General features: G+C 49.9%; 1 protein-coding gene and 1 non-coding gene across 2 annotated transcripts in view; both read right to left on the reverse strand.

The window, feature by feature from the left end:
- LOC120381594 (zinc finger protein 850-like) overlaps window positions 1-15,132 on the reverse strand; it is a gene marked incomplete at its 3' end in the record, with an annotated part of 191,239 nt that overhangs the window by 131,121 nt on the left and 44,986 nt on the right. The window lies entirely within an intron of this gene.
- TRNAC-GCA lies at window positions 11,623-11,694 on the reverse strand. The gene has a single exon. It is a non-coding gene; the product is annotated as a tRNA-Cys (tRNA).

Genomic DNA, 15,132 nt, shown 5'->3' on the forward strand with positions numbered 1-15,132 from the left:
CTGCTCAGCCAATCAGGGTAGAGACTGAGGCTGAAGGTTCTCAGCAGAGAGCCCAAAGGATGGCCCAGGTCACTGGTGGGGATCACTGCCCGAGCACTATTTCAGCCCCCCAGTTTTGGGTGGACCTCCCACAGTGGGAGCTGCAGAGCACTCCCCCGCAACACACACACGCACACACACACACACACACACCTCCCTCCTGGGAGGTGAACAGGAGAAAGAACAAAAGAAGCAAGAGATGAAGAGAAAGGAAGGAGGGAGGGAGGGAGGCGAAGGTGAAACAAAAAGGACAAACCCTAATGTCCCCAGTGATTCTAAGGGACAAGATCCCAGGTGTGCAATAAAATTCTGCCTCCTTAAGCTCGTGTTTTCCATGCCTAGAATTCAACTCTCACCAGATGGATCAGACTGAACAGGTTTCAAACCTCCAGGAGGCTCTTACCTTCTAAACAGGGATGGCTGTTTTCTAGTAAAATCACTAAAAGGGAAGGAGAAAACTCAAAAGAGGTTCCTCCTGGCGCTCACGTCCATGAACCTGAATACTCTCAGTCCTCAAAGAGAGACCTGGAGAAGGAGACTTGCTGAAGCAAAGCCACAGGGGTCTCTGAGGTTTCCCTGGCCCCTCGCCCCTGTCCTGCCTGGCCGATGTCAGCATCTCTCTGTGAGGTCACCACCTCCCCACCACCTTGGACCAATACTCTGAGGTCCTGCAAAAGGCCTTTGTGATGTCGCTGCCACACCCCTCCCTCGCTGTGCCAATGTCCTGCCCCTGGCCAGGCACTTTGCAGGTTTGAGCTACTCCCTGTGGATCACCCCACTCAAGGAGCGTTCGTTCTAGGCAGCAAGCCGGCTAGACAGGAAAACATCAGACGCTGCTCCCAATGCTACACTCGGTTTTTTAGAAATTAGTCGACTTTATGGCCAGAAGAGACCATTAGAGCATCTAATCTGACCCCCTGCATATCACAGGCCTCCTGTATGACACAAGAGCTACTTTGGGGGCAAACACATTCCAGAAAGGCAGCTAGTCTTCATGAAATGACATCAGGAGATGGCGAATCCACCACTTTCCTTGGTAGCTTGTTCCTGTGGTCAATCATACTCGCTGTTGAATATTTGTGCCTTTGTTGTAATATGAATTTGTCTCTTTTCACCTTCCAGCCATTGGGTCTTGTTAGGCCTTTCTCTGCTAGATTCAAGAGCCCTTTAATACCCAATCTTTTCTCTCCATTAATGCACTTCAACACTTCAGTGAAGTCACCTTTCAATCTTCTTTTGATAAGCTGGACAGGTTTAGCTCTTTCAATAGCTCACTAGAAGGTATTTTTCTCCAGACCTCAGGACATTTGGTGGCTCTTTGCTGCCCCAGCTCCAGTTTCACAACATCTTTTTCAAATGAGGACACCAAAACTGGAGGCAGTATTCCAGTATCAGTCTCACTGATGCCATGTCACCTCCTGTGACATTATTGACATAATCTGTAACTGTATAGATCACCATTGCGACCGCTGTTCTATATTTGCAGCCAATATTGTAGAAAGGTTGTTGTGTAAGGGGTCTATGGAGAGGTTCTGATTGGCTGATTATAATGATGCCATCTCTAGATGTGCATCATTTTTGTAGTTGATGTTATAAGTATTGGCTCTGTTCTGTCCATATTTCAAACTTGTGCTCTGCTTCCGGGGAACACCGCAGATAAGTTGGTGTCAGTTCTGCCTAGCCTGCTTGATGGCCCATTAAGAACCATCAGCTACACAATCGACCCACTGAGAGAAGGCAGATACGCCTTGTGACTCTGCATGGTCTGCAGGGACCTGCCTATGGACGAACTCTAAGGTTTTTCTACGCCACGTGCTGGATAGAGTGTCCTTGGGACAAAGAAAGCAAAGACCACATGGCAAGAGACTAGAAAAGGCTGATGCCTCATCTCCATCTTGTCTTCAGTCCTGCTTCATACCTCTGGAGGGACTTTGCTACAAACTGAAGCTCTAGACAAAGGACTGAATTACCCATCCCAGTGGGGGATGTACTCCAGAGACTTGATTTGAACCTGCAGTTTATTCCATCACTGCTACAAGCCTGAACCAAGAACTTTCCCATTACTGTATGTGAAGGGTTAAAATCCATGTGCATTTTATATAACAACCTGGTCTATGGATTGTGCCAGCTCTTTTCCAGACTCGAAGTCCAGACTATGGTCTAGCCCACTATGACTCTTTTGATGGTTTAAATTACACTCACAGGCACTGAGGATAGAGTTACTGAAAGTTTGGGAGTTAGGAGCTGATAGGTCAGTGGTCCAGTCCCCTCACAGATGACCCCATCCCTCTGGGACAGGGTCAGGTCTGAGCTCTCACACCAAATGCTCATTGTGGCTGCCAGAATCTGTGGGCAGCTCGTTTAGTTTACACCTGAGGGTTGAGTCCTGCTTCGTGCACCATGTGTGAGAATGAAAATCCTAAACCGCCCTTTGAAATAACAAAAGCAGCAGGACGTGTTATTGTCCCTGCCCCAGAGCAGACAGACCGATGGAGAAATGCCATTGAGACCAGGGTAATACTCCACTGCCATTCTACCTTTTTTTTTTTTAACTCCCTCCCAGCCTTGTGGGGTCTCAGAGCCCGGTACTGAGCCTGAGCCGAGATGTCTACACTGCAAATTTACCACCCACAGCCCAAGCCCCGGGAGCCTGAGCTGGTATGGGGCAGTCCTGGGTGTTTCATTGCAGTGTGGACATAAGCCTATTGTGTTTCATTTCTTAGATTCTGCTGCCATCGTGTGGCCATTTCCTTCCCCTCCTTTCTGTCCAAAGCGCAGAGCCCAGTTCCTCCAGAGGGAGAAGGACGTCTTCCTTCTTTCCTTCCTCAACAGCCCCCTTCCCTGGAGAGCCCTTTGCTGGGGAACAGCCATTTCTGAGGATTAATTTCATATTAATGGTGTTGATCTATAGATTTTACAGCCAGACTAGATCACTAGGTACCTCTGCTCTGACCTGATTCAGAACAGAGACCAGAGAATTTTACCCAGTGACTCCTACATCCACCCCAAGATCTTCTGGCTGAACGAGGAGGGTTCATTCAGAAAGTCATCGTGTTTGGGTGTAAAGGTGTGAAATGATGGGGAAATTGGCCCCTCTTTCAAGTTTAAATGTTGTGACTTCTACACCTAGACCGGGGTGGCCAACCTGAGCCTGAATTTCCCAGTGTAACTGCCAAACCTGCACCTTTGCATGAGTCAATTGTGAACCTTCCCATCATTGTCCTTTGCTCTTAACCCTGAGGCTATTGCCCCATCATGGGGCCATTTCCCGCCTCTCTTTTCATACAGAAGCACAATTTTCTTTGCACAGACACAGGAACAGCAAGATCTTTCTCTGTCCCTTGTGCAAAGCAGGGGGCCAAATTCCATGGAAACAATGGACAAGCAAGGGGCTCTGGGCACATCCAGCCCTGGCCATGAGATGTTCCCTCCCCTCTTTCTTTATGCCCCTGTTGCTATTTCATGGATTGTCTGGGATGGGGAAAAAGCTGAGTTCACTCCAGGTGGAGGGGAAAAGAACCCTGAAAATCTCCAGGGTTCACTGGAAAATCTACCAGGATCACTGAGGTGCTGGGAATCTGCCTGGGAAAGGGACTGTGTGAATTGTCAAGGTGGGGAATGAATAACAATCTACAACTAGATCCACCTCATTAACCACCAACACAGGCTAATCCTGCTGCCGATAGACGGGAAACTGGGAGCCATTCTTTGCTGTTCAGCCATGGAAACAGTGACCCAACTGAACCACAGCGAATGTGCTGGGGAAAGCTAGAGTTTACAGGCAGGTGGAAATAGCAGATCCTAGAAACAGCTGGAGCTCCACACACCACTTCTGCCACTAGGGTGAGGTGTTGCGCTGCTCACAGCATCCCCCACCATGACCTTGCAGCAGAGGATTGCAGCACCCCCAACCCAATGCAGGGGAGATGGCTGAGTGTATCTCTGCACCCTTAGACCAGGGCACCCACACTCTGTGCCCCACACATAGAATCTGGCCCTGCTGAAAAGTGACCCCTATGAACAAGTCACCTCCAGGAGAGCAGGATTGGTCCTCAGAGAGGGGAATGGGCTTCTCATGAAGCTTATAGGTCACTGGATGCTCTGGAAACAGGAGGGCTCTGAGTGTAACCCATAGCAAACACAACCTGCTAGGGAATGTAGCTCAGTGGTTGAGCACATGCTTTGCGTGTATAAGGCCCTGGGTTCAATCCCCCGCATCTCCATGATCCTTTTTTTCACCCTGCTGCTTTGCTCATGCCCAGAGGGGATGTGGCCCACCAGTCTCCCTGCACCAGTTTCAGTCCTGCTCAGTGAGGGGCAAGTGACAATTGCATGGAAGGTCTGGGGGGGGTCTGCTCCTAAGTCACCTCAGTATGTTTAAGATTTCCACCCACTGTGCTGCTTGGGACAATGGTAGATGAGAAGGGCGAATCCTCCAGCACTGGAGGGAAAGGTCCCATCTGCACAGACTGAGGGGCAAAGAAACAGAGGGGCAGGGTTGAGAGAGGTCAGTGATTTACTCCCAGCAGGGGACACTGTCTTTTTGAGTATCAGAGGGGTGGCCGTGTTAGTCTGGATCTGTAAAAGGCGACAGAGTCCTGTGGCACCTTCTAGACTAACAGACGTATTGGAGCATGAGCTTTCCTGGGTGAATCCCCACTTCGTCAGATGAATGGAGTGGGAATTCTGTGACTGGCTAGCCAACTACAAAAGCAGTTTCTCCTCCCTTGGTGTTCACACCTCAACTGCTAGAAGAGGGTCTCATCCTCCCTGATTGAACTAACCTTGTTCTCTCTAGACTGGTTCTTGCCTGCATACTTATACCTGCCCCTGCAAATTTCCACTACATTCATCTGACGAAGTGGGATTCACCCACGGAAGCTTATGCTCCAGTACGTCTGTTAGTCTGTAAGGTGCCACTGGACTCTGTCTTTTTGAGGTGAGTGCAGCTTGCTTGGGATGGTGCTGACGATGGATAGAAAAAAGGCTGGAGTCAATGACAGATGGGACCACAGAAGGGGAAGGGGAATGGCAGTCCCACAGAAGATCCTGGGTGCTCAGATGCCCCCAGTTATTGCACCCTGGCCTGTCCTAGAGAGAGAAAAGACACCGAGGGACCCAGCCCCCCTACAGTGATCCCATGGACAAGAACCTGGTTAGGAGTGGGGTGAAGGTTCCCTCTGGGCAAAGGGGAGCTGAAATCCCTCTGTGTCCTGGAATTTAAGCAATGAAAGCTTCAAACCCTGCACAGGTGTGGGCTGAGGTGCATCAGCAGAAGGTTGGGCTGGACAGGGGTGGCAGGTTTGTATAATTTTTGGTGGTGCCCAGAATGGGACCAAGTCCTGCCCCACACACCTGTGTAAGGCTCTGGGAGAGTTTGGGTGCAGGGTCTGGGCTCAGTCAGGGGGTTGTGCTGAAGGAGGCAGTGTGGGGGGCAGGCTCTTGGAGGGAGTTTGGGTGCAGGTGTGGGGTCTGGGCTGGGGAAGGGGGTTGGGGTTGCAGGAGAGGGTGAGGGGTGCAGCATTTACCTCAGGCATCTCCCGAAAGCATCCCGCAGCCCCTAAGCTGGAGGGCCGGGGGCGTCTCTGCACACTGCTACCCGCAGACTCCACCCCCGCAGCTCCCATTGCCACAGTTGGCAGAGTTGGCAGTTGGGGCGGGGGCAGCATGTGGAGACCCCCCATCCCCACAGTTGTTCTTCTCACAGCTGGCTGATGGGGGGCAGCAGGGGATCTCCCCAATCTGGGGGAATCTCTCTGTGCCCCACTGTTAGTTCTCCATCCTGTCTCCCCCAACCACGCACACCACTCCCCTCCTCATTATCAATGTTTTAGAGAGACCCCTCCCTCCCTTTATGAGATACAGACTCTCTGTGACAGAGACTGACTGGGGCTCCTCTCTGCATGGCCCCAGTGGGGAAGGAAAGAGACTGGGGGAGGGGGAGAAGAGGGGGAGAAGGAGTCTAATGGGGCAAAGCCAGAATAGAGATTTTCTTCCTGTTAAAATGTACTGGAGTCTCATCACTGAAAAGCCGCATCTTGAGTTAAGTTTGAACCAGCAGCCTTTCAATTACCAGGCAAAGGTGTGAACCACAGAGACTGATAACTGCCTGCTTCCCAAATGTGTTTTTTAAACACCTACAGGGGTGCAACTGGTTAGTGCAGAGGGGCCACCTGTTGGGGTTATGAGTTCAAGCTTTCTCTCAAGATCTTGTTTCTCTTACCTGTGTGTAGTTTGTTTTGCCTAATTCATACACAAAGTGCTATACTAGAAAAAGGAGAGTAAGTTCTAAAATGTAGAGGTGGGTGCATACTTTAGAAACATCGCCCCTGTGCTGCCATTAGTTCCAGCAGATTGTTCACTGGAAGGGCAAATTGATTTCTTTGCTGCTGAGAAAGATGCCAGGACAGGTCTGTGGGCACCAGATCTCCCTGCTTCTTCCAGCTCCTTCCCTGCTCCAGTCACTGCTGTAGGAGGATCCTATATGCACTGAGCCTAAACATTTTCCTGGGCCTTCTTAGCATAGTTGGCAGCATGTCAGTCTCATACTCAGTAGGTCCTGAGCTCACACCTCAGAAAAGACAATGGTTTTCTGCTCCCTGCTTCAGATTTTCTAAAGGAAATCAGAGAAAAGAAGCTATAGGAGAGTGGTTCCAAGACACTCTAACACACACAAATTTTTCTAAGGCATTAACTTTTCCTTCTCTGTGGAGTTTGTATTCTCCATAGAGCAAAATAAAACAAAAACATGCAAGTCTAAGACTAATACAGTATGAAACTCAATACAGATAAAATCTCACCCTGAGATCTTCCAACAAGCTTCTTTTGCAGACTAGACTTATTTCTTGTCTGGGCCCAATCTTTGCACCTGGTATAGTCCTTGTTCCAGCTCAGGTGGTAGCTAGGGGATTTCTCATGACTGCAGCCACCCTTCTTTCTGTTCCACCCCCTTAAACAGCTTTGGTACAAGGCAGGAATCCTTTGTCTCGCTCCTGGGGAAAAGCCCCAGGTTTAAGATGGATTCCTGTACCAGGTGACATGGTCACATGTCCTGTGAGACCCCAAGCCTTCATTGTTCCTGGCCTGACTCACAGATGGTGCAGGACAGAGCCATCTCCAGTCAATTGTCCTGGTTAATGGGAGCCATCAAGAGTCCAAACCACTATTAATGGCCCACACTTTGCATCATTACAACAGGACCTCAGAGTTATAGTTCATATTTCTAGCTTCAGATACAGGAATGATCGGTTCATACAAATAGGCTGAACACACACAGTAGATAATAAGCTTTGTAATGATACTGCACAAGAGACCTTTTGCATGAAGCATGTTCCAGTTACATTATATTCACACTCATTAGCATATTTTCATAAAATCATCAACATCACAGCAGGGAATCTCCTGCCTCGCTGGGAACTCGAGGGAATTGGCCCCTGCGGCCCTTGGCTCCAGGCTGATTTTTCTGGGGAGGGGGCGTGGAATTGAGTTGTTTGCTGTTGAGAAGGGAGCCAGGCCAGTTCTCAGGGAACGAGAACTCCCAGCATCTGCCCAGCCCAGCCCAGGCTGCTGCCCTGTCCCAGCCTCTGTTCCCCTGGGGGCCCTGCATGTTTGACTCTAGAGCAGGCCGGGAGCAGCAGCTGAGGCAGAGGACACCTGGGCTGGGCAGATAGGAGGGAGGTTAGCAAGTGGAAATGGTAAAACTGCAGTGAAGTATTACCTTAGACTTGACGGCATTTCTCCATTGGTCTGTCTGCTTTGGGGCTGGGACAATGACACGTCCTGCTGCATTCGTCATTTCAAAGGGTGGTTTAGGATTTTCATTCTCAGACACGGTGCACAAAGCAGGACTCAACCCAGGGTGCAAATGAAATGAGCCACTCAGGTTCTGGCAGCCACAATGAGCGTTTGGTGCGAGAGCTCAGACCTGCCCCTGTCCCAGAGGGAGGGGGGGTGTCTACAAGGGGCTTGGACCACTGATCTGTCAGTGCCTAACTCCCAAACTTTCAGTAACTCTATCACCAGTGCCCGTGAGTGTAATTTAAACCATGAGAAAAACCACACTGGGCTAGACCAAAGGCCCATCTAGCTTTGAATCTTGTCCTCTGACAGTAGCCAATAGCAGGTGCCCCCAAAGCCACCACTGGGAGTTGAACCCAGGCTCACCTGTTTACAAGGCAGGTGCTTTAGCTGGCTAAGCCATGGTGCCTGCCTGGGTGTAAGACATAGTGTCTGCCCACACCTGACTCCCTGCCATCTCCACCAGGACCTGACAAGCTTTCCTTGTGTTTGGATTCTGCAAAGCAGAGGAGCAGGTGACGTTTTCCTTGCAAGCTGTGTGTGTGAGTGAATCTTTGGCCAGGTCTGCACTACAAAGTTGTTTCAGCAGAAATATATTGCTCAGGTGTGTGAAGAACACACAACGCTCCCTCGGTCGGCAGCTTGGTGTGGCTGGTGTACACACTGCAATGCCACGTCTGGTGACAAAACTGCCCTGTTTTGGTGACAAAATAAAACCACTTCGATGAGAGGCCTAGAGCTTTTTGCAGCAAACTTACAGTGACAGAGTGCCAGTGTAAATGCTGCTGGTCATTAAATCACCATAACTGCCCTCCGCCACTATCCCACAATGCCTGCCGTGAACTCACCTGCCCTGCATTCCTGCTACAGAGGCTGGGCCCCTCCCCTTTCCTAGCTCCAGGAAGTTCTGACAGTTTTGCCTGCTGCTCTGCTCCGGCAGCCAGGAGCAAATCACTGCCGTGCAATGCTGCTCTCCGGCCCTGCGAACACAGAGCAGGGGGCGGGAACTTCCATACATGGGGGGGGCACCAGGATCCGAACTGTGACACCCCATGACACCCCTTCCCTCCAGGAGGCTCTTACCTTCTAAACAGGGACGGCTGTTTTCTAGTAAAATCAGTAAAAGGGAAGGAGAAAACTCAAAAGAGGTTCCTCCTGGCGCTCACGTCCGTGAACCCGAATACTCTCTCAGTCCTCAGAGAGAGACCTGGAGAAGGAGACTTGCTGAAGCAAAGTCACAGGGGTCTCTGAGGTTTCCCTGGCCCCTCGCCCTGGTCCTGCCTGGCTGATGTCAGCATCTCTCTGTGAGGTCACCACCTCCCCACCACCTTTGACCAATAGTCTGAGGTCCTGCAAAAGGCCTTTGTGATGTCACTGCCACACCCCTCCCTTGCTGGGCTAATGTCCTGTCCCTGGCCAGGCACTGTGGATCACCCCACTCAAGGAGCGTTCGTTCTAGGCAGCAAGCCGGCTAGACAGGGAAACATCAGACGCTGCTCCCAATGCTACACTCAGTTTTTCAGAAATTATGGCCAGAAGAGACCATTAGAGCATCTAATCATATAATCATAGAATATCAGGGTTGGAAGGGACTTCAGGAGGTCATCTACTCCAATCTACTGCTCAAAGCAGGACCAATCCCCAACTAAATCATACCAGCCAGGGCTTTGTAAAGCCTGACCTTAAAAACCTCTAAGGAAGGAGATTCCACCACCTCCCTAGGTAACCCATTCCAGTTCTTCACCACTCTCTGAATGAAAAAGCTTTTCCTAATATCCAAACTAAACCTCCCCCACTGCAACTTGAGACCATTACTCCTTGTTCTGTCATCAGGTACCACTGAGAACAGTCTAGATCCATCCTCTTTGGAACCCCCTGTCAGGTAGTTGAAAGCAGCTATCAAATCCCCCCTCAGTCTTCTCTTCTGCAGACTAAACAATCCCAGTTCCCTCAGCCTCTCCTCATAAGTCATGTGCTTCAACCCCCTAATCATTTTTTGTTGCCCTCTGCTGGACTCTTTCCAATTTTTCCACATCCTTCTTGTAGTGTGGGGCCCAAAACTGGACACAGTACTCCAGATGAGGCTTCACCAATGTCTAATAGAGGGGACTGATCACATCCCTCGATCTGCCGGCAATGCCCCTAATTATGCAGCCCAAAATGCCGTTAGCCTTCTTGGCAACAAGGGCACACTGTTGACTCATAGCCAGCTTCTCGTCTACTGTAACCTCTTGGTCCTTTTCTGCAGAACTGTTTCCTAGCCATTCGGTCCCTAGTCTGTAGCAGTGAATGGGATTCTTCCGTCCTAAGGGCAGGACTCTGCATTTGTCCTTGTTGAACCTCATCAGGTTTCTTTTGGCCCAGTCCTCTAATTTGTCTAGGTCCCTCTGTATCCTATCCCTACGCTCCAGCGTATCTATCACTCCTCCCAGTTTAGTGTCATCTGCAAACTTGCTGAGGGTGCAGTCCACGCCATCCTCCTAATCATTAATGAAGATATTGAACAAAACCGGCCCCAGGACCGACCCTTGGGGCACTCCACTTGAAATTGGCTGCCAACTAGACATGGAACCATTGATCACTACCCATTGAGCCCGACGATCTAGCCAGGTTTCTATCCACCTTATAGTCCATTCATCCAGCCCAGACTTCTTTAACTTGCTGGCAAGAATACTGTGGGAGACTGTATCAAAAGCTTTACTAAAGTCAAGGGATAACACATCCACTGCTTTCCCCTCATCCACAGAGCCGGTTATCTCCTCATAGAAGGCAATTAGGTTAGTCAGGCATGACTTGCCCTTGGTGAATCCATGCTGACTGTTCCTGATCACTTTTCTCTCCTCTAAGTGCTTCAGAATTGATTCCTTGAGGACACGCTCCATAATTTTTCCAGGGACTGAGGTGAGGCTGACTGACCTGCAGTTCCCCGGATCCTCCTTCTTCCCTTTTTAAAGATGGGCACTACAGTAGCCTTTTTCCAGTCATCCAGGACCTCCCCCGATCGCCATGAGTTTTCAAAGATAATGGCCAATGGCTCTGCAATCACATCCGCCAACTCCTTTAGCACCCTCGGATGCAGCGCATCTGGCCCCATGGACTTGTGCTCGTCCAGTTTTTCTAAACAGTCCTGAACCACTTCTTTCTCCACAGAGGACTGGTCACCTTCTCCCCATACTGTGCTGCCCAGTGCAGCAGTCTAGGAGCTGACCTTGTTTGTGAAGACAGAGGCAAAAAAAAGCATTGAGTACATTAGCTTTTTCCACGTCCTCTGTCCACTAAGTTACCTCCCTCATTCAGTAAGGGGCCCACACTTTCCTTGACTTCCTTCATGTTGCTAACATACCTGAAGAAACCCTTCTTGTTACTCTTAACATCTCTTGCTAGATGCAACTCCAAGTGTGATTTGGCCTCCCTGATTTCACTCCTGCATGCCTGAGCAATATTTTTATACTCCTCCCTGGTCATTTATCCAATCTTCCACTTCTTGTAAGCTTCTTTTTTGTGTTTAAGATCAGCAAGGATTTCACTGTTAAGCCAAGCTTGTCGCCTGCCATATTTACTGTTCTTTCTACACATCGGGATGTTTTTTTCCTGCAACCTCAATAAGGATTCTTTAATCCTTTAGAGGATTGGAACTGATTTCAGTGAAGGCACATGTTTGCTAGGTTTTTATGCATTTGTGCAGGAAAACATTGAGGGTTTCCATTCATTTCAGGGATCCCTATCCAGTGGAACTCCTGAACATAATGGAAATGCCATTATTTTTGTTGAAGGAAGAGGTTTGTAAGGGGGCACTTGGATTTGAACCAAGGACCACTTGAACTGCAGTCAAACACTCTACCACTGAGCTATACCCCCATGGCTGTGTTGTAGGTAAGTCAGAGATCTTAAAGATTTTGAAGGACAGGCCCTGCCTCAGCAATCTCCTGTTCTGTTCCCAAACCACAGTGCTTTTAAAAATGGGTTTGATTAAACTTAAAGATCCATGTAAACAGCACAGCTTGCACACCCACCCCCATAGCTTCCCCCAGTGACATAGCTACCACCTCTCGGGGAGATGGATTAACTACACGGACGGGACAGCTCTCTCCCCTCCGCTTACAGCATCTTCATTATTTATGAATAGGTGGAAAAAAACCTCCTGAATGGACAGTAACCAATTTATCAAATATTGCTGGGTCTGCATTCAATATGGGTACCTGGTCGTATTGGCTGGATTAGTAGGAGCATTGCCGGCAGATCGAGGGAAGTGATTATTCCCTTCTATTCGGCACTGGGGAGGCCACATCTGGAGCATTGCGTCCAGTTTTCGCTCCCCCCCCCACTACAGAAACAAATTGGAGAGAGTCTAGGGGAGGGCAACAAAAATGATTAGGGGGCAGGGGACTGATGAGGAGAGGCTGAGGGCAGGGCTGCCCGGGGGGGGGGGCAGGTGGGGCAATTTGCCCCAGGCCCTGCAGGGCCCCCATGTGAATACAGGATTCTAGAGTATTGCAACTTTTTTTTATGGAAGGGGCCCCCAAAATTGTTTTGCCCCGGGCCCCCTGAATCCTCTGGGCGGCCCTGCCCACTCCAGCCCCTTCCCTTGTTCTCCTCTCTCTGAGGCCCCACCTGTGCTCCACCCTCACTCCCATTTGGCCACTTCCCACCCCTGTTCTTCCACTGTGGCTGAGGCCTGCTGGTCCACCTTTCGCTCACTCCTCTCCTCCCCCAAGGCCTTCCTGCCTGCTGCTCGTGCCTCTCCATCCCCTACCCCAAGGCCTGCCTGCTGCCCCCACCTCTCTGCCCCTCCCCTGAGACCCGCCCTGCCCAAACCTCTCTACCCCCTCCCCTGACCTGCCCTGTCCACCACCCCCACCTCTTTGCCCCTCCCCTGAGATCCACTTGTCCACCTCTTTCCTCAGTCGTCTGTTGTTATTCCTTGAAACATCAAGGATGGAATTAAAAGCTGAGTTTACTCCAGGGTGAGGAAAGAAAGGAGCCACCAACCCCCTGACAAATCTCAGTGCCCCAGAGAAAACCTGCCCCCTGCTATTGCAATCACTGATGTGCTGGGGATATGGCAGGAAAGGGACTGTCTGAATGATCAAGGCAGGAAATGGACAACAATCTACAGCAACGTCATTGACCACAAACACACTCTAACCATGCTCCTGCCAGAAGGGAAATGAGCAGGAATTCTTGCAGTTCAGCCATGGACACACTTACACAATGGCACAGCATTGAGTGTGCTGTGAAAGCTGGTCTGAGGAAACAACTGGAATTGATCACTCAGTGAGAACAGAACTAGAGTGCAGTGAGAATAGTTGTGGCTGAGTGGTTAAGGCAATGGACTAGAAATCCATGGGGTCTCCCTGCACAGGTTTGAATCCTGCTGACTACGGAGAAAGTTGTGGTTCTTTAGTTTCAAGGGAGCTGGGTCTTGTCTCACTCTCAAGCTGTGTCTACACTATTGGGTAACGTGGCTTTAAAGTGTTTTAATTAAACAGCTGTTGCATGTCCACACTATGCCCCTTGTGTCACCAGAACACATCCACGCTAGAATCTTGGATGGCCACAGAGAGCAGTGCACTGTGGGTAGCTGTGCAACTGGCTGCAGGGTGTTTTGGGAAGGGTTTGCAATGCCTCATGGGCCGGTACAGCATCACATGATGCAGGTTTCTCTATCCCACCGTTCCATGGGCATCTTACTAGATTGCCAGCTGCTTTTCAACTGCAGTGTGCATGGCGGGGTAGAGACTGTGTGTGTGTGTGGGGAGAGGGAGTGTGTCGGCACACTGTCTCTATGTTCAGACAGCTGCTGCAAGCAACCAGGCCTGAGGCAGGGGGAGGGGGCAGCCCCAACATCAGCCCCCGCTTCCCTCACTGGCTCAGCTCAGCACAGCAGCCTCTGTCACACGCACACACACACCGCTGCTGCTGAGCTCTGTGTCAGGGGTGCTGGAACAGGGGGTTTAGAGGGCTGTGGCCTCACCACTCTTAACTGGCTGTTAGGACAAATGATGGAGGGGGGAAAGGGGGAGTCTTGGGGGGGGAGAGGAATTCTGTGGGTGTGGCCTCGGGGGGAGAGGTGGTGTGAGTGTGGGTCCTTGGGGAAGGGTTTTCATGGGAGTGCCACAGTTCAGACAATAGTGACCCCCCCCCTGTAAGGAAGCTCCCGTCACTCCTGCTCTGTGTTCGTAGCGCGGGAGAGAGCAGCGTTCCAGGGCAGTGATTTGCTCCCCGGGGCTCCGCCAGGGGCGCTTGGGAGGCTGCAGGGAGCCCTGGGCCCTTTAAATCACCAGCCTGGGGAAGCCGGGCGGGGCTGGCACAGCATACCCGCTCTTGCCAGTACCTCATACCTGAATGTACCAGCTTACGTTCACTTCTGGAAGGTCCTCACGTGGATCAATAACTGGTTAAAAGCCAGGAAACAAAGGGTAGGAATAAATGGACAGTTTTCAGGATGCAAACAGGTAACTAGTGGTGTCTGTACTGGGACTAGTCAACATCTTCATAAACGACCTGCTGAACAGTGAGGTGACAAAATTTGTGGATGATCCAAAACTACAGAGGATAGTTAAGTCCGAAGCAGACTGTGAGGAGCTAAAAAGAGATTTCACAATACTAGGTGAAAGGGCAACAAAATGGCAGATGAAATTCAATGTTGATAAATGCAAAGTGATGCACATTGGCAAACATAATCCCAACTCTACATATAAAATGATGGGATGTAAAATAGCTGTTCCAACTCAAGTGAGAGATCTTGGAGTCACTGTGGATAGTTCTCTGCAAACATCCACTCAATGGGCAGTGGCAGGCAAAAAGCGAACAGAATGTTGGGAATCATTAAGAAAGGGATAGAGAATAAGAGAGAAAATCTTATTGCCACTGTATAAATCCATGGTACGCCCATATCTTGAATACTGCATGCAGATATGGTCGCTCCATCTTAAAAAAGATGTATTGGAATTGGAAAAGGTTCAGAAACGGGTATGGAGTGTCTGCCATGTGAGGAGAGAATAATAAGACTGGGACTTTTCAGCTTGGTGAAAAGCTGACTAAGGGGAAATATGCTAGAGGTCTATAAAATCATGACTGGTGTGGGGAAAGTAAATAAGGAGTGTTAATTATTCCTTCTCATCACACAAGAACTAGGAGTCACCAAATGAAATGAATAGGCAGCCCGTTTAAAACAAACAAAAGGAAGTATTTTTTCACATAACGCACAGTCAACCTGCGGAACTCCTTGCCAGAGGAGGTTGTGAAGGCCAAGACTATAACAGGGTTCAAAAAAAGAGCTAAATCGATTCATGG

Source organism: Mauremys reevesii, linkage group 14, assembly GCF_016161935.1.
Source record: "Mauremys reevesii isolate NIE-2019 linkage group 14, ASM1616193v1, whole genome shotgun sequence".
In the NCBI taxonomy this organism is placed as follows: Eukaryota; Metazoa; Chordata; order Testudines; family Geoemydidae; genus Mauremys; species Mauremys reevesii.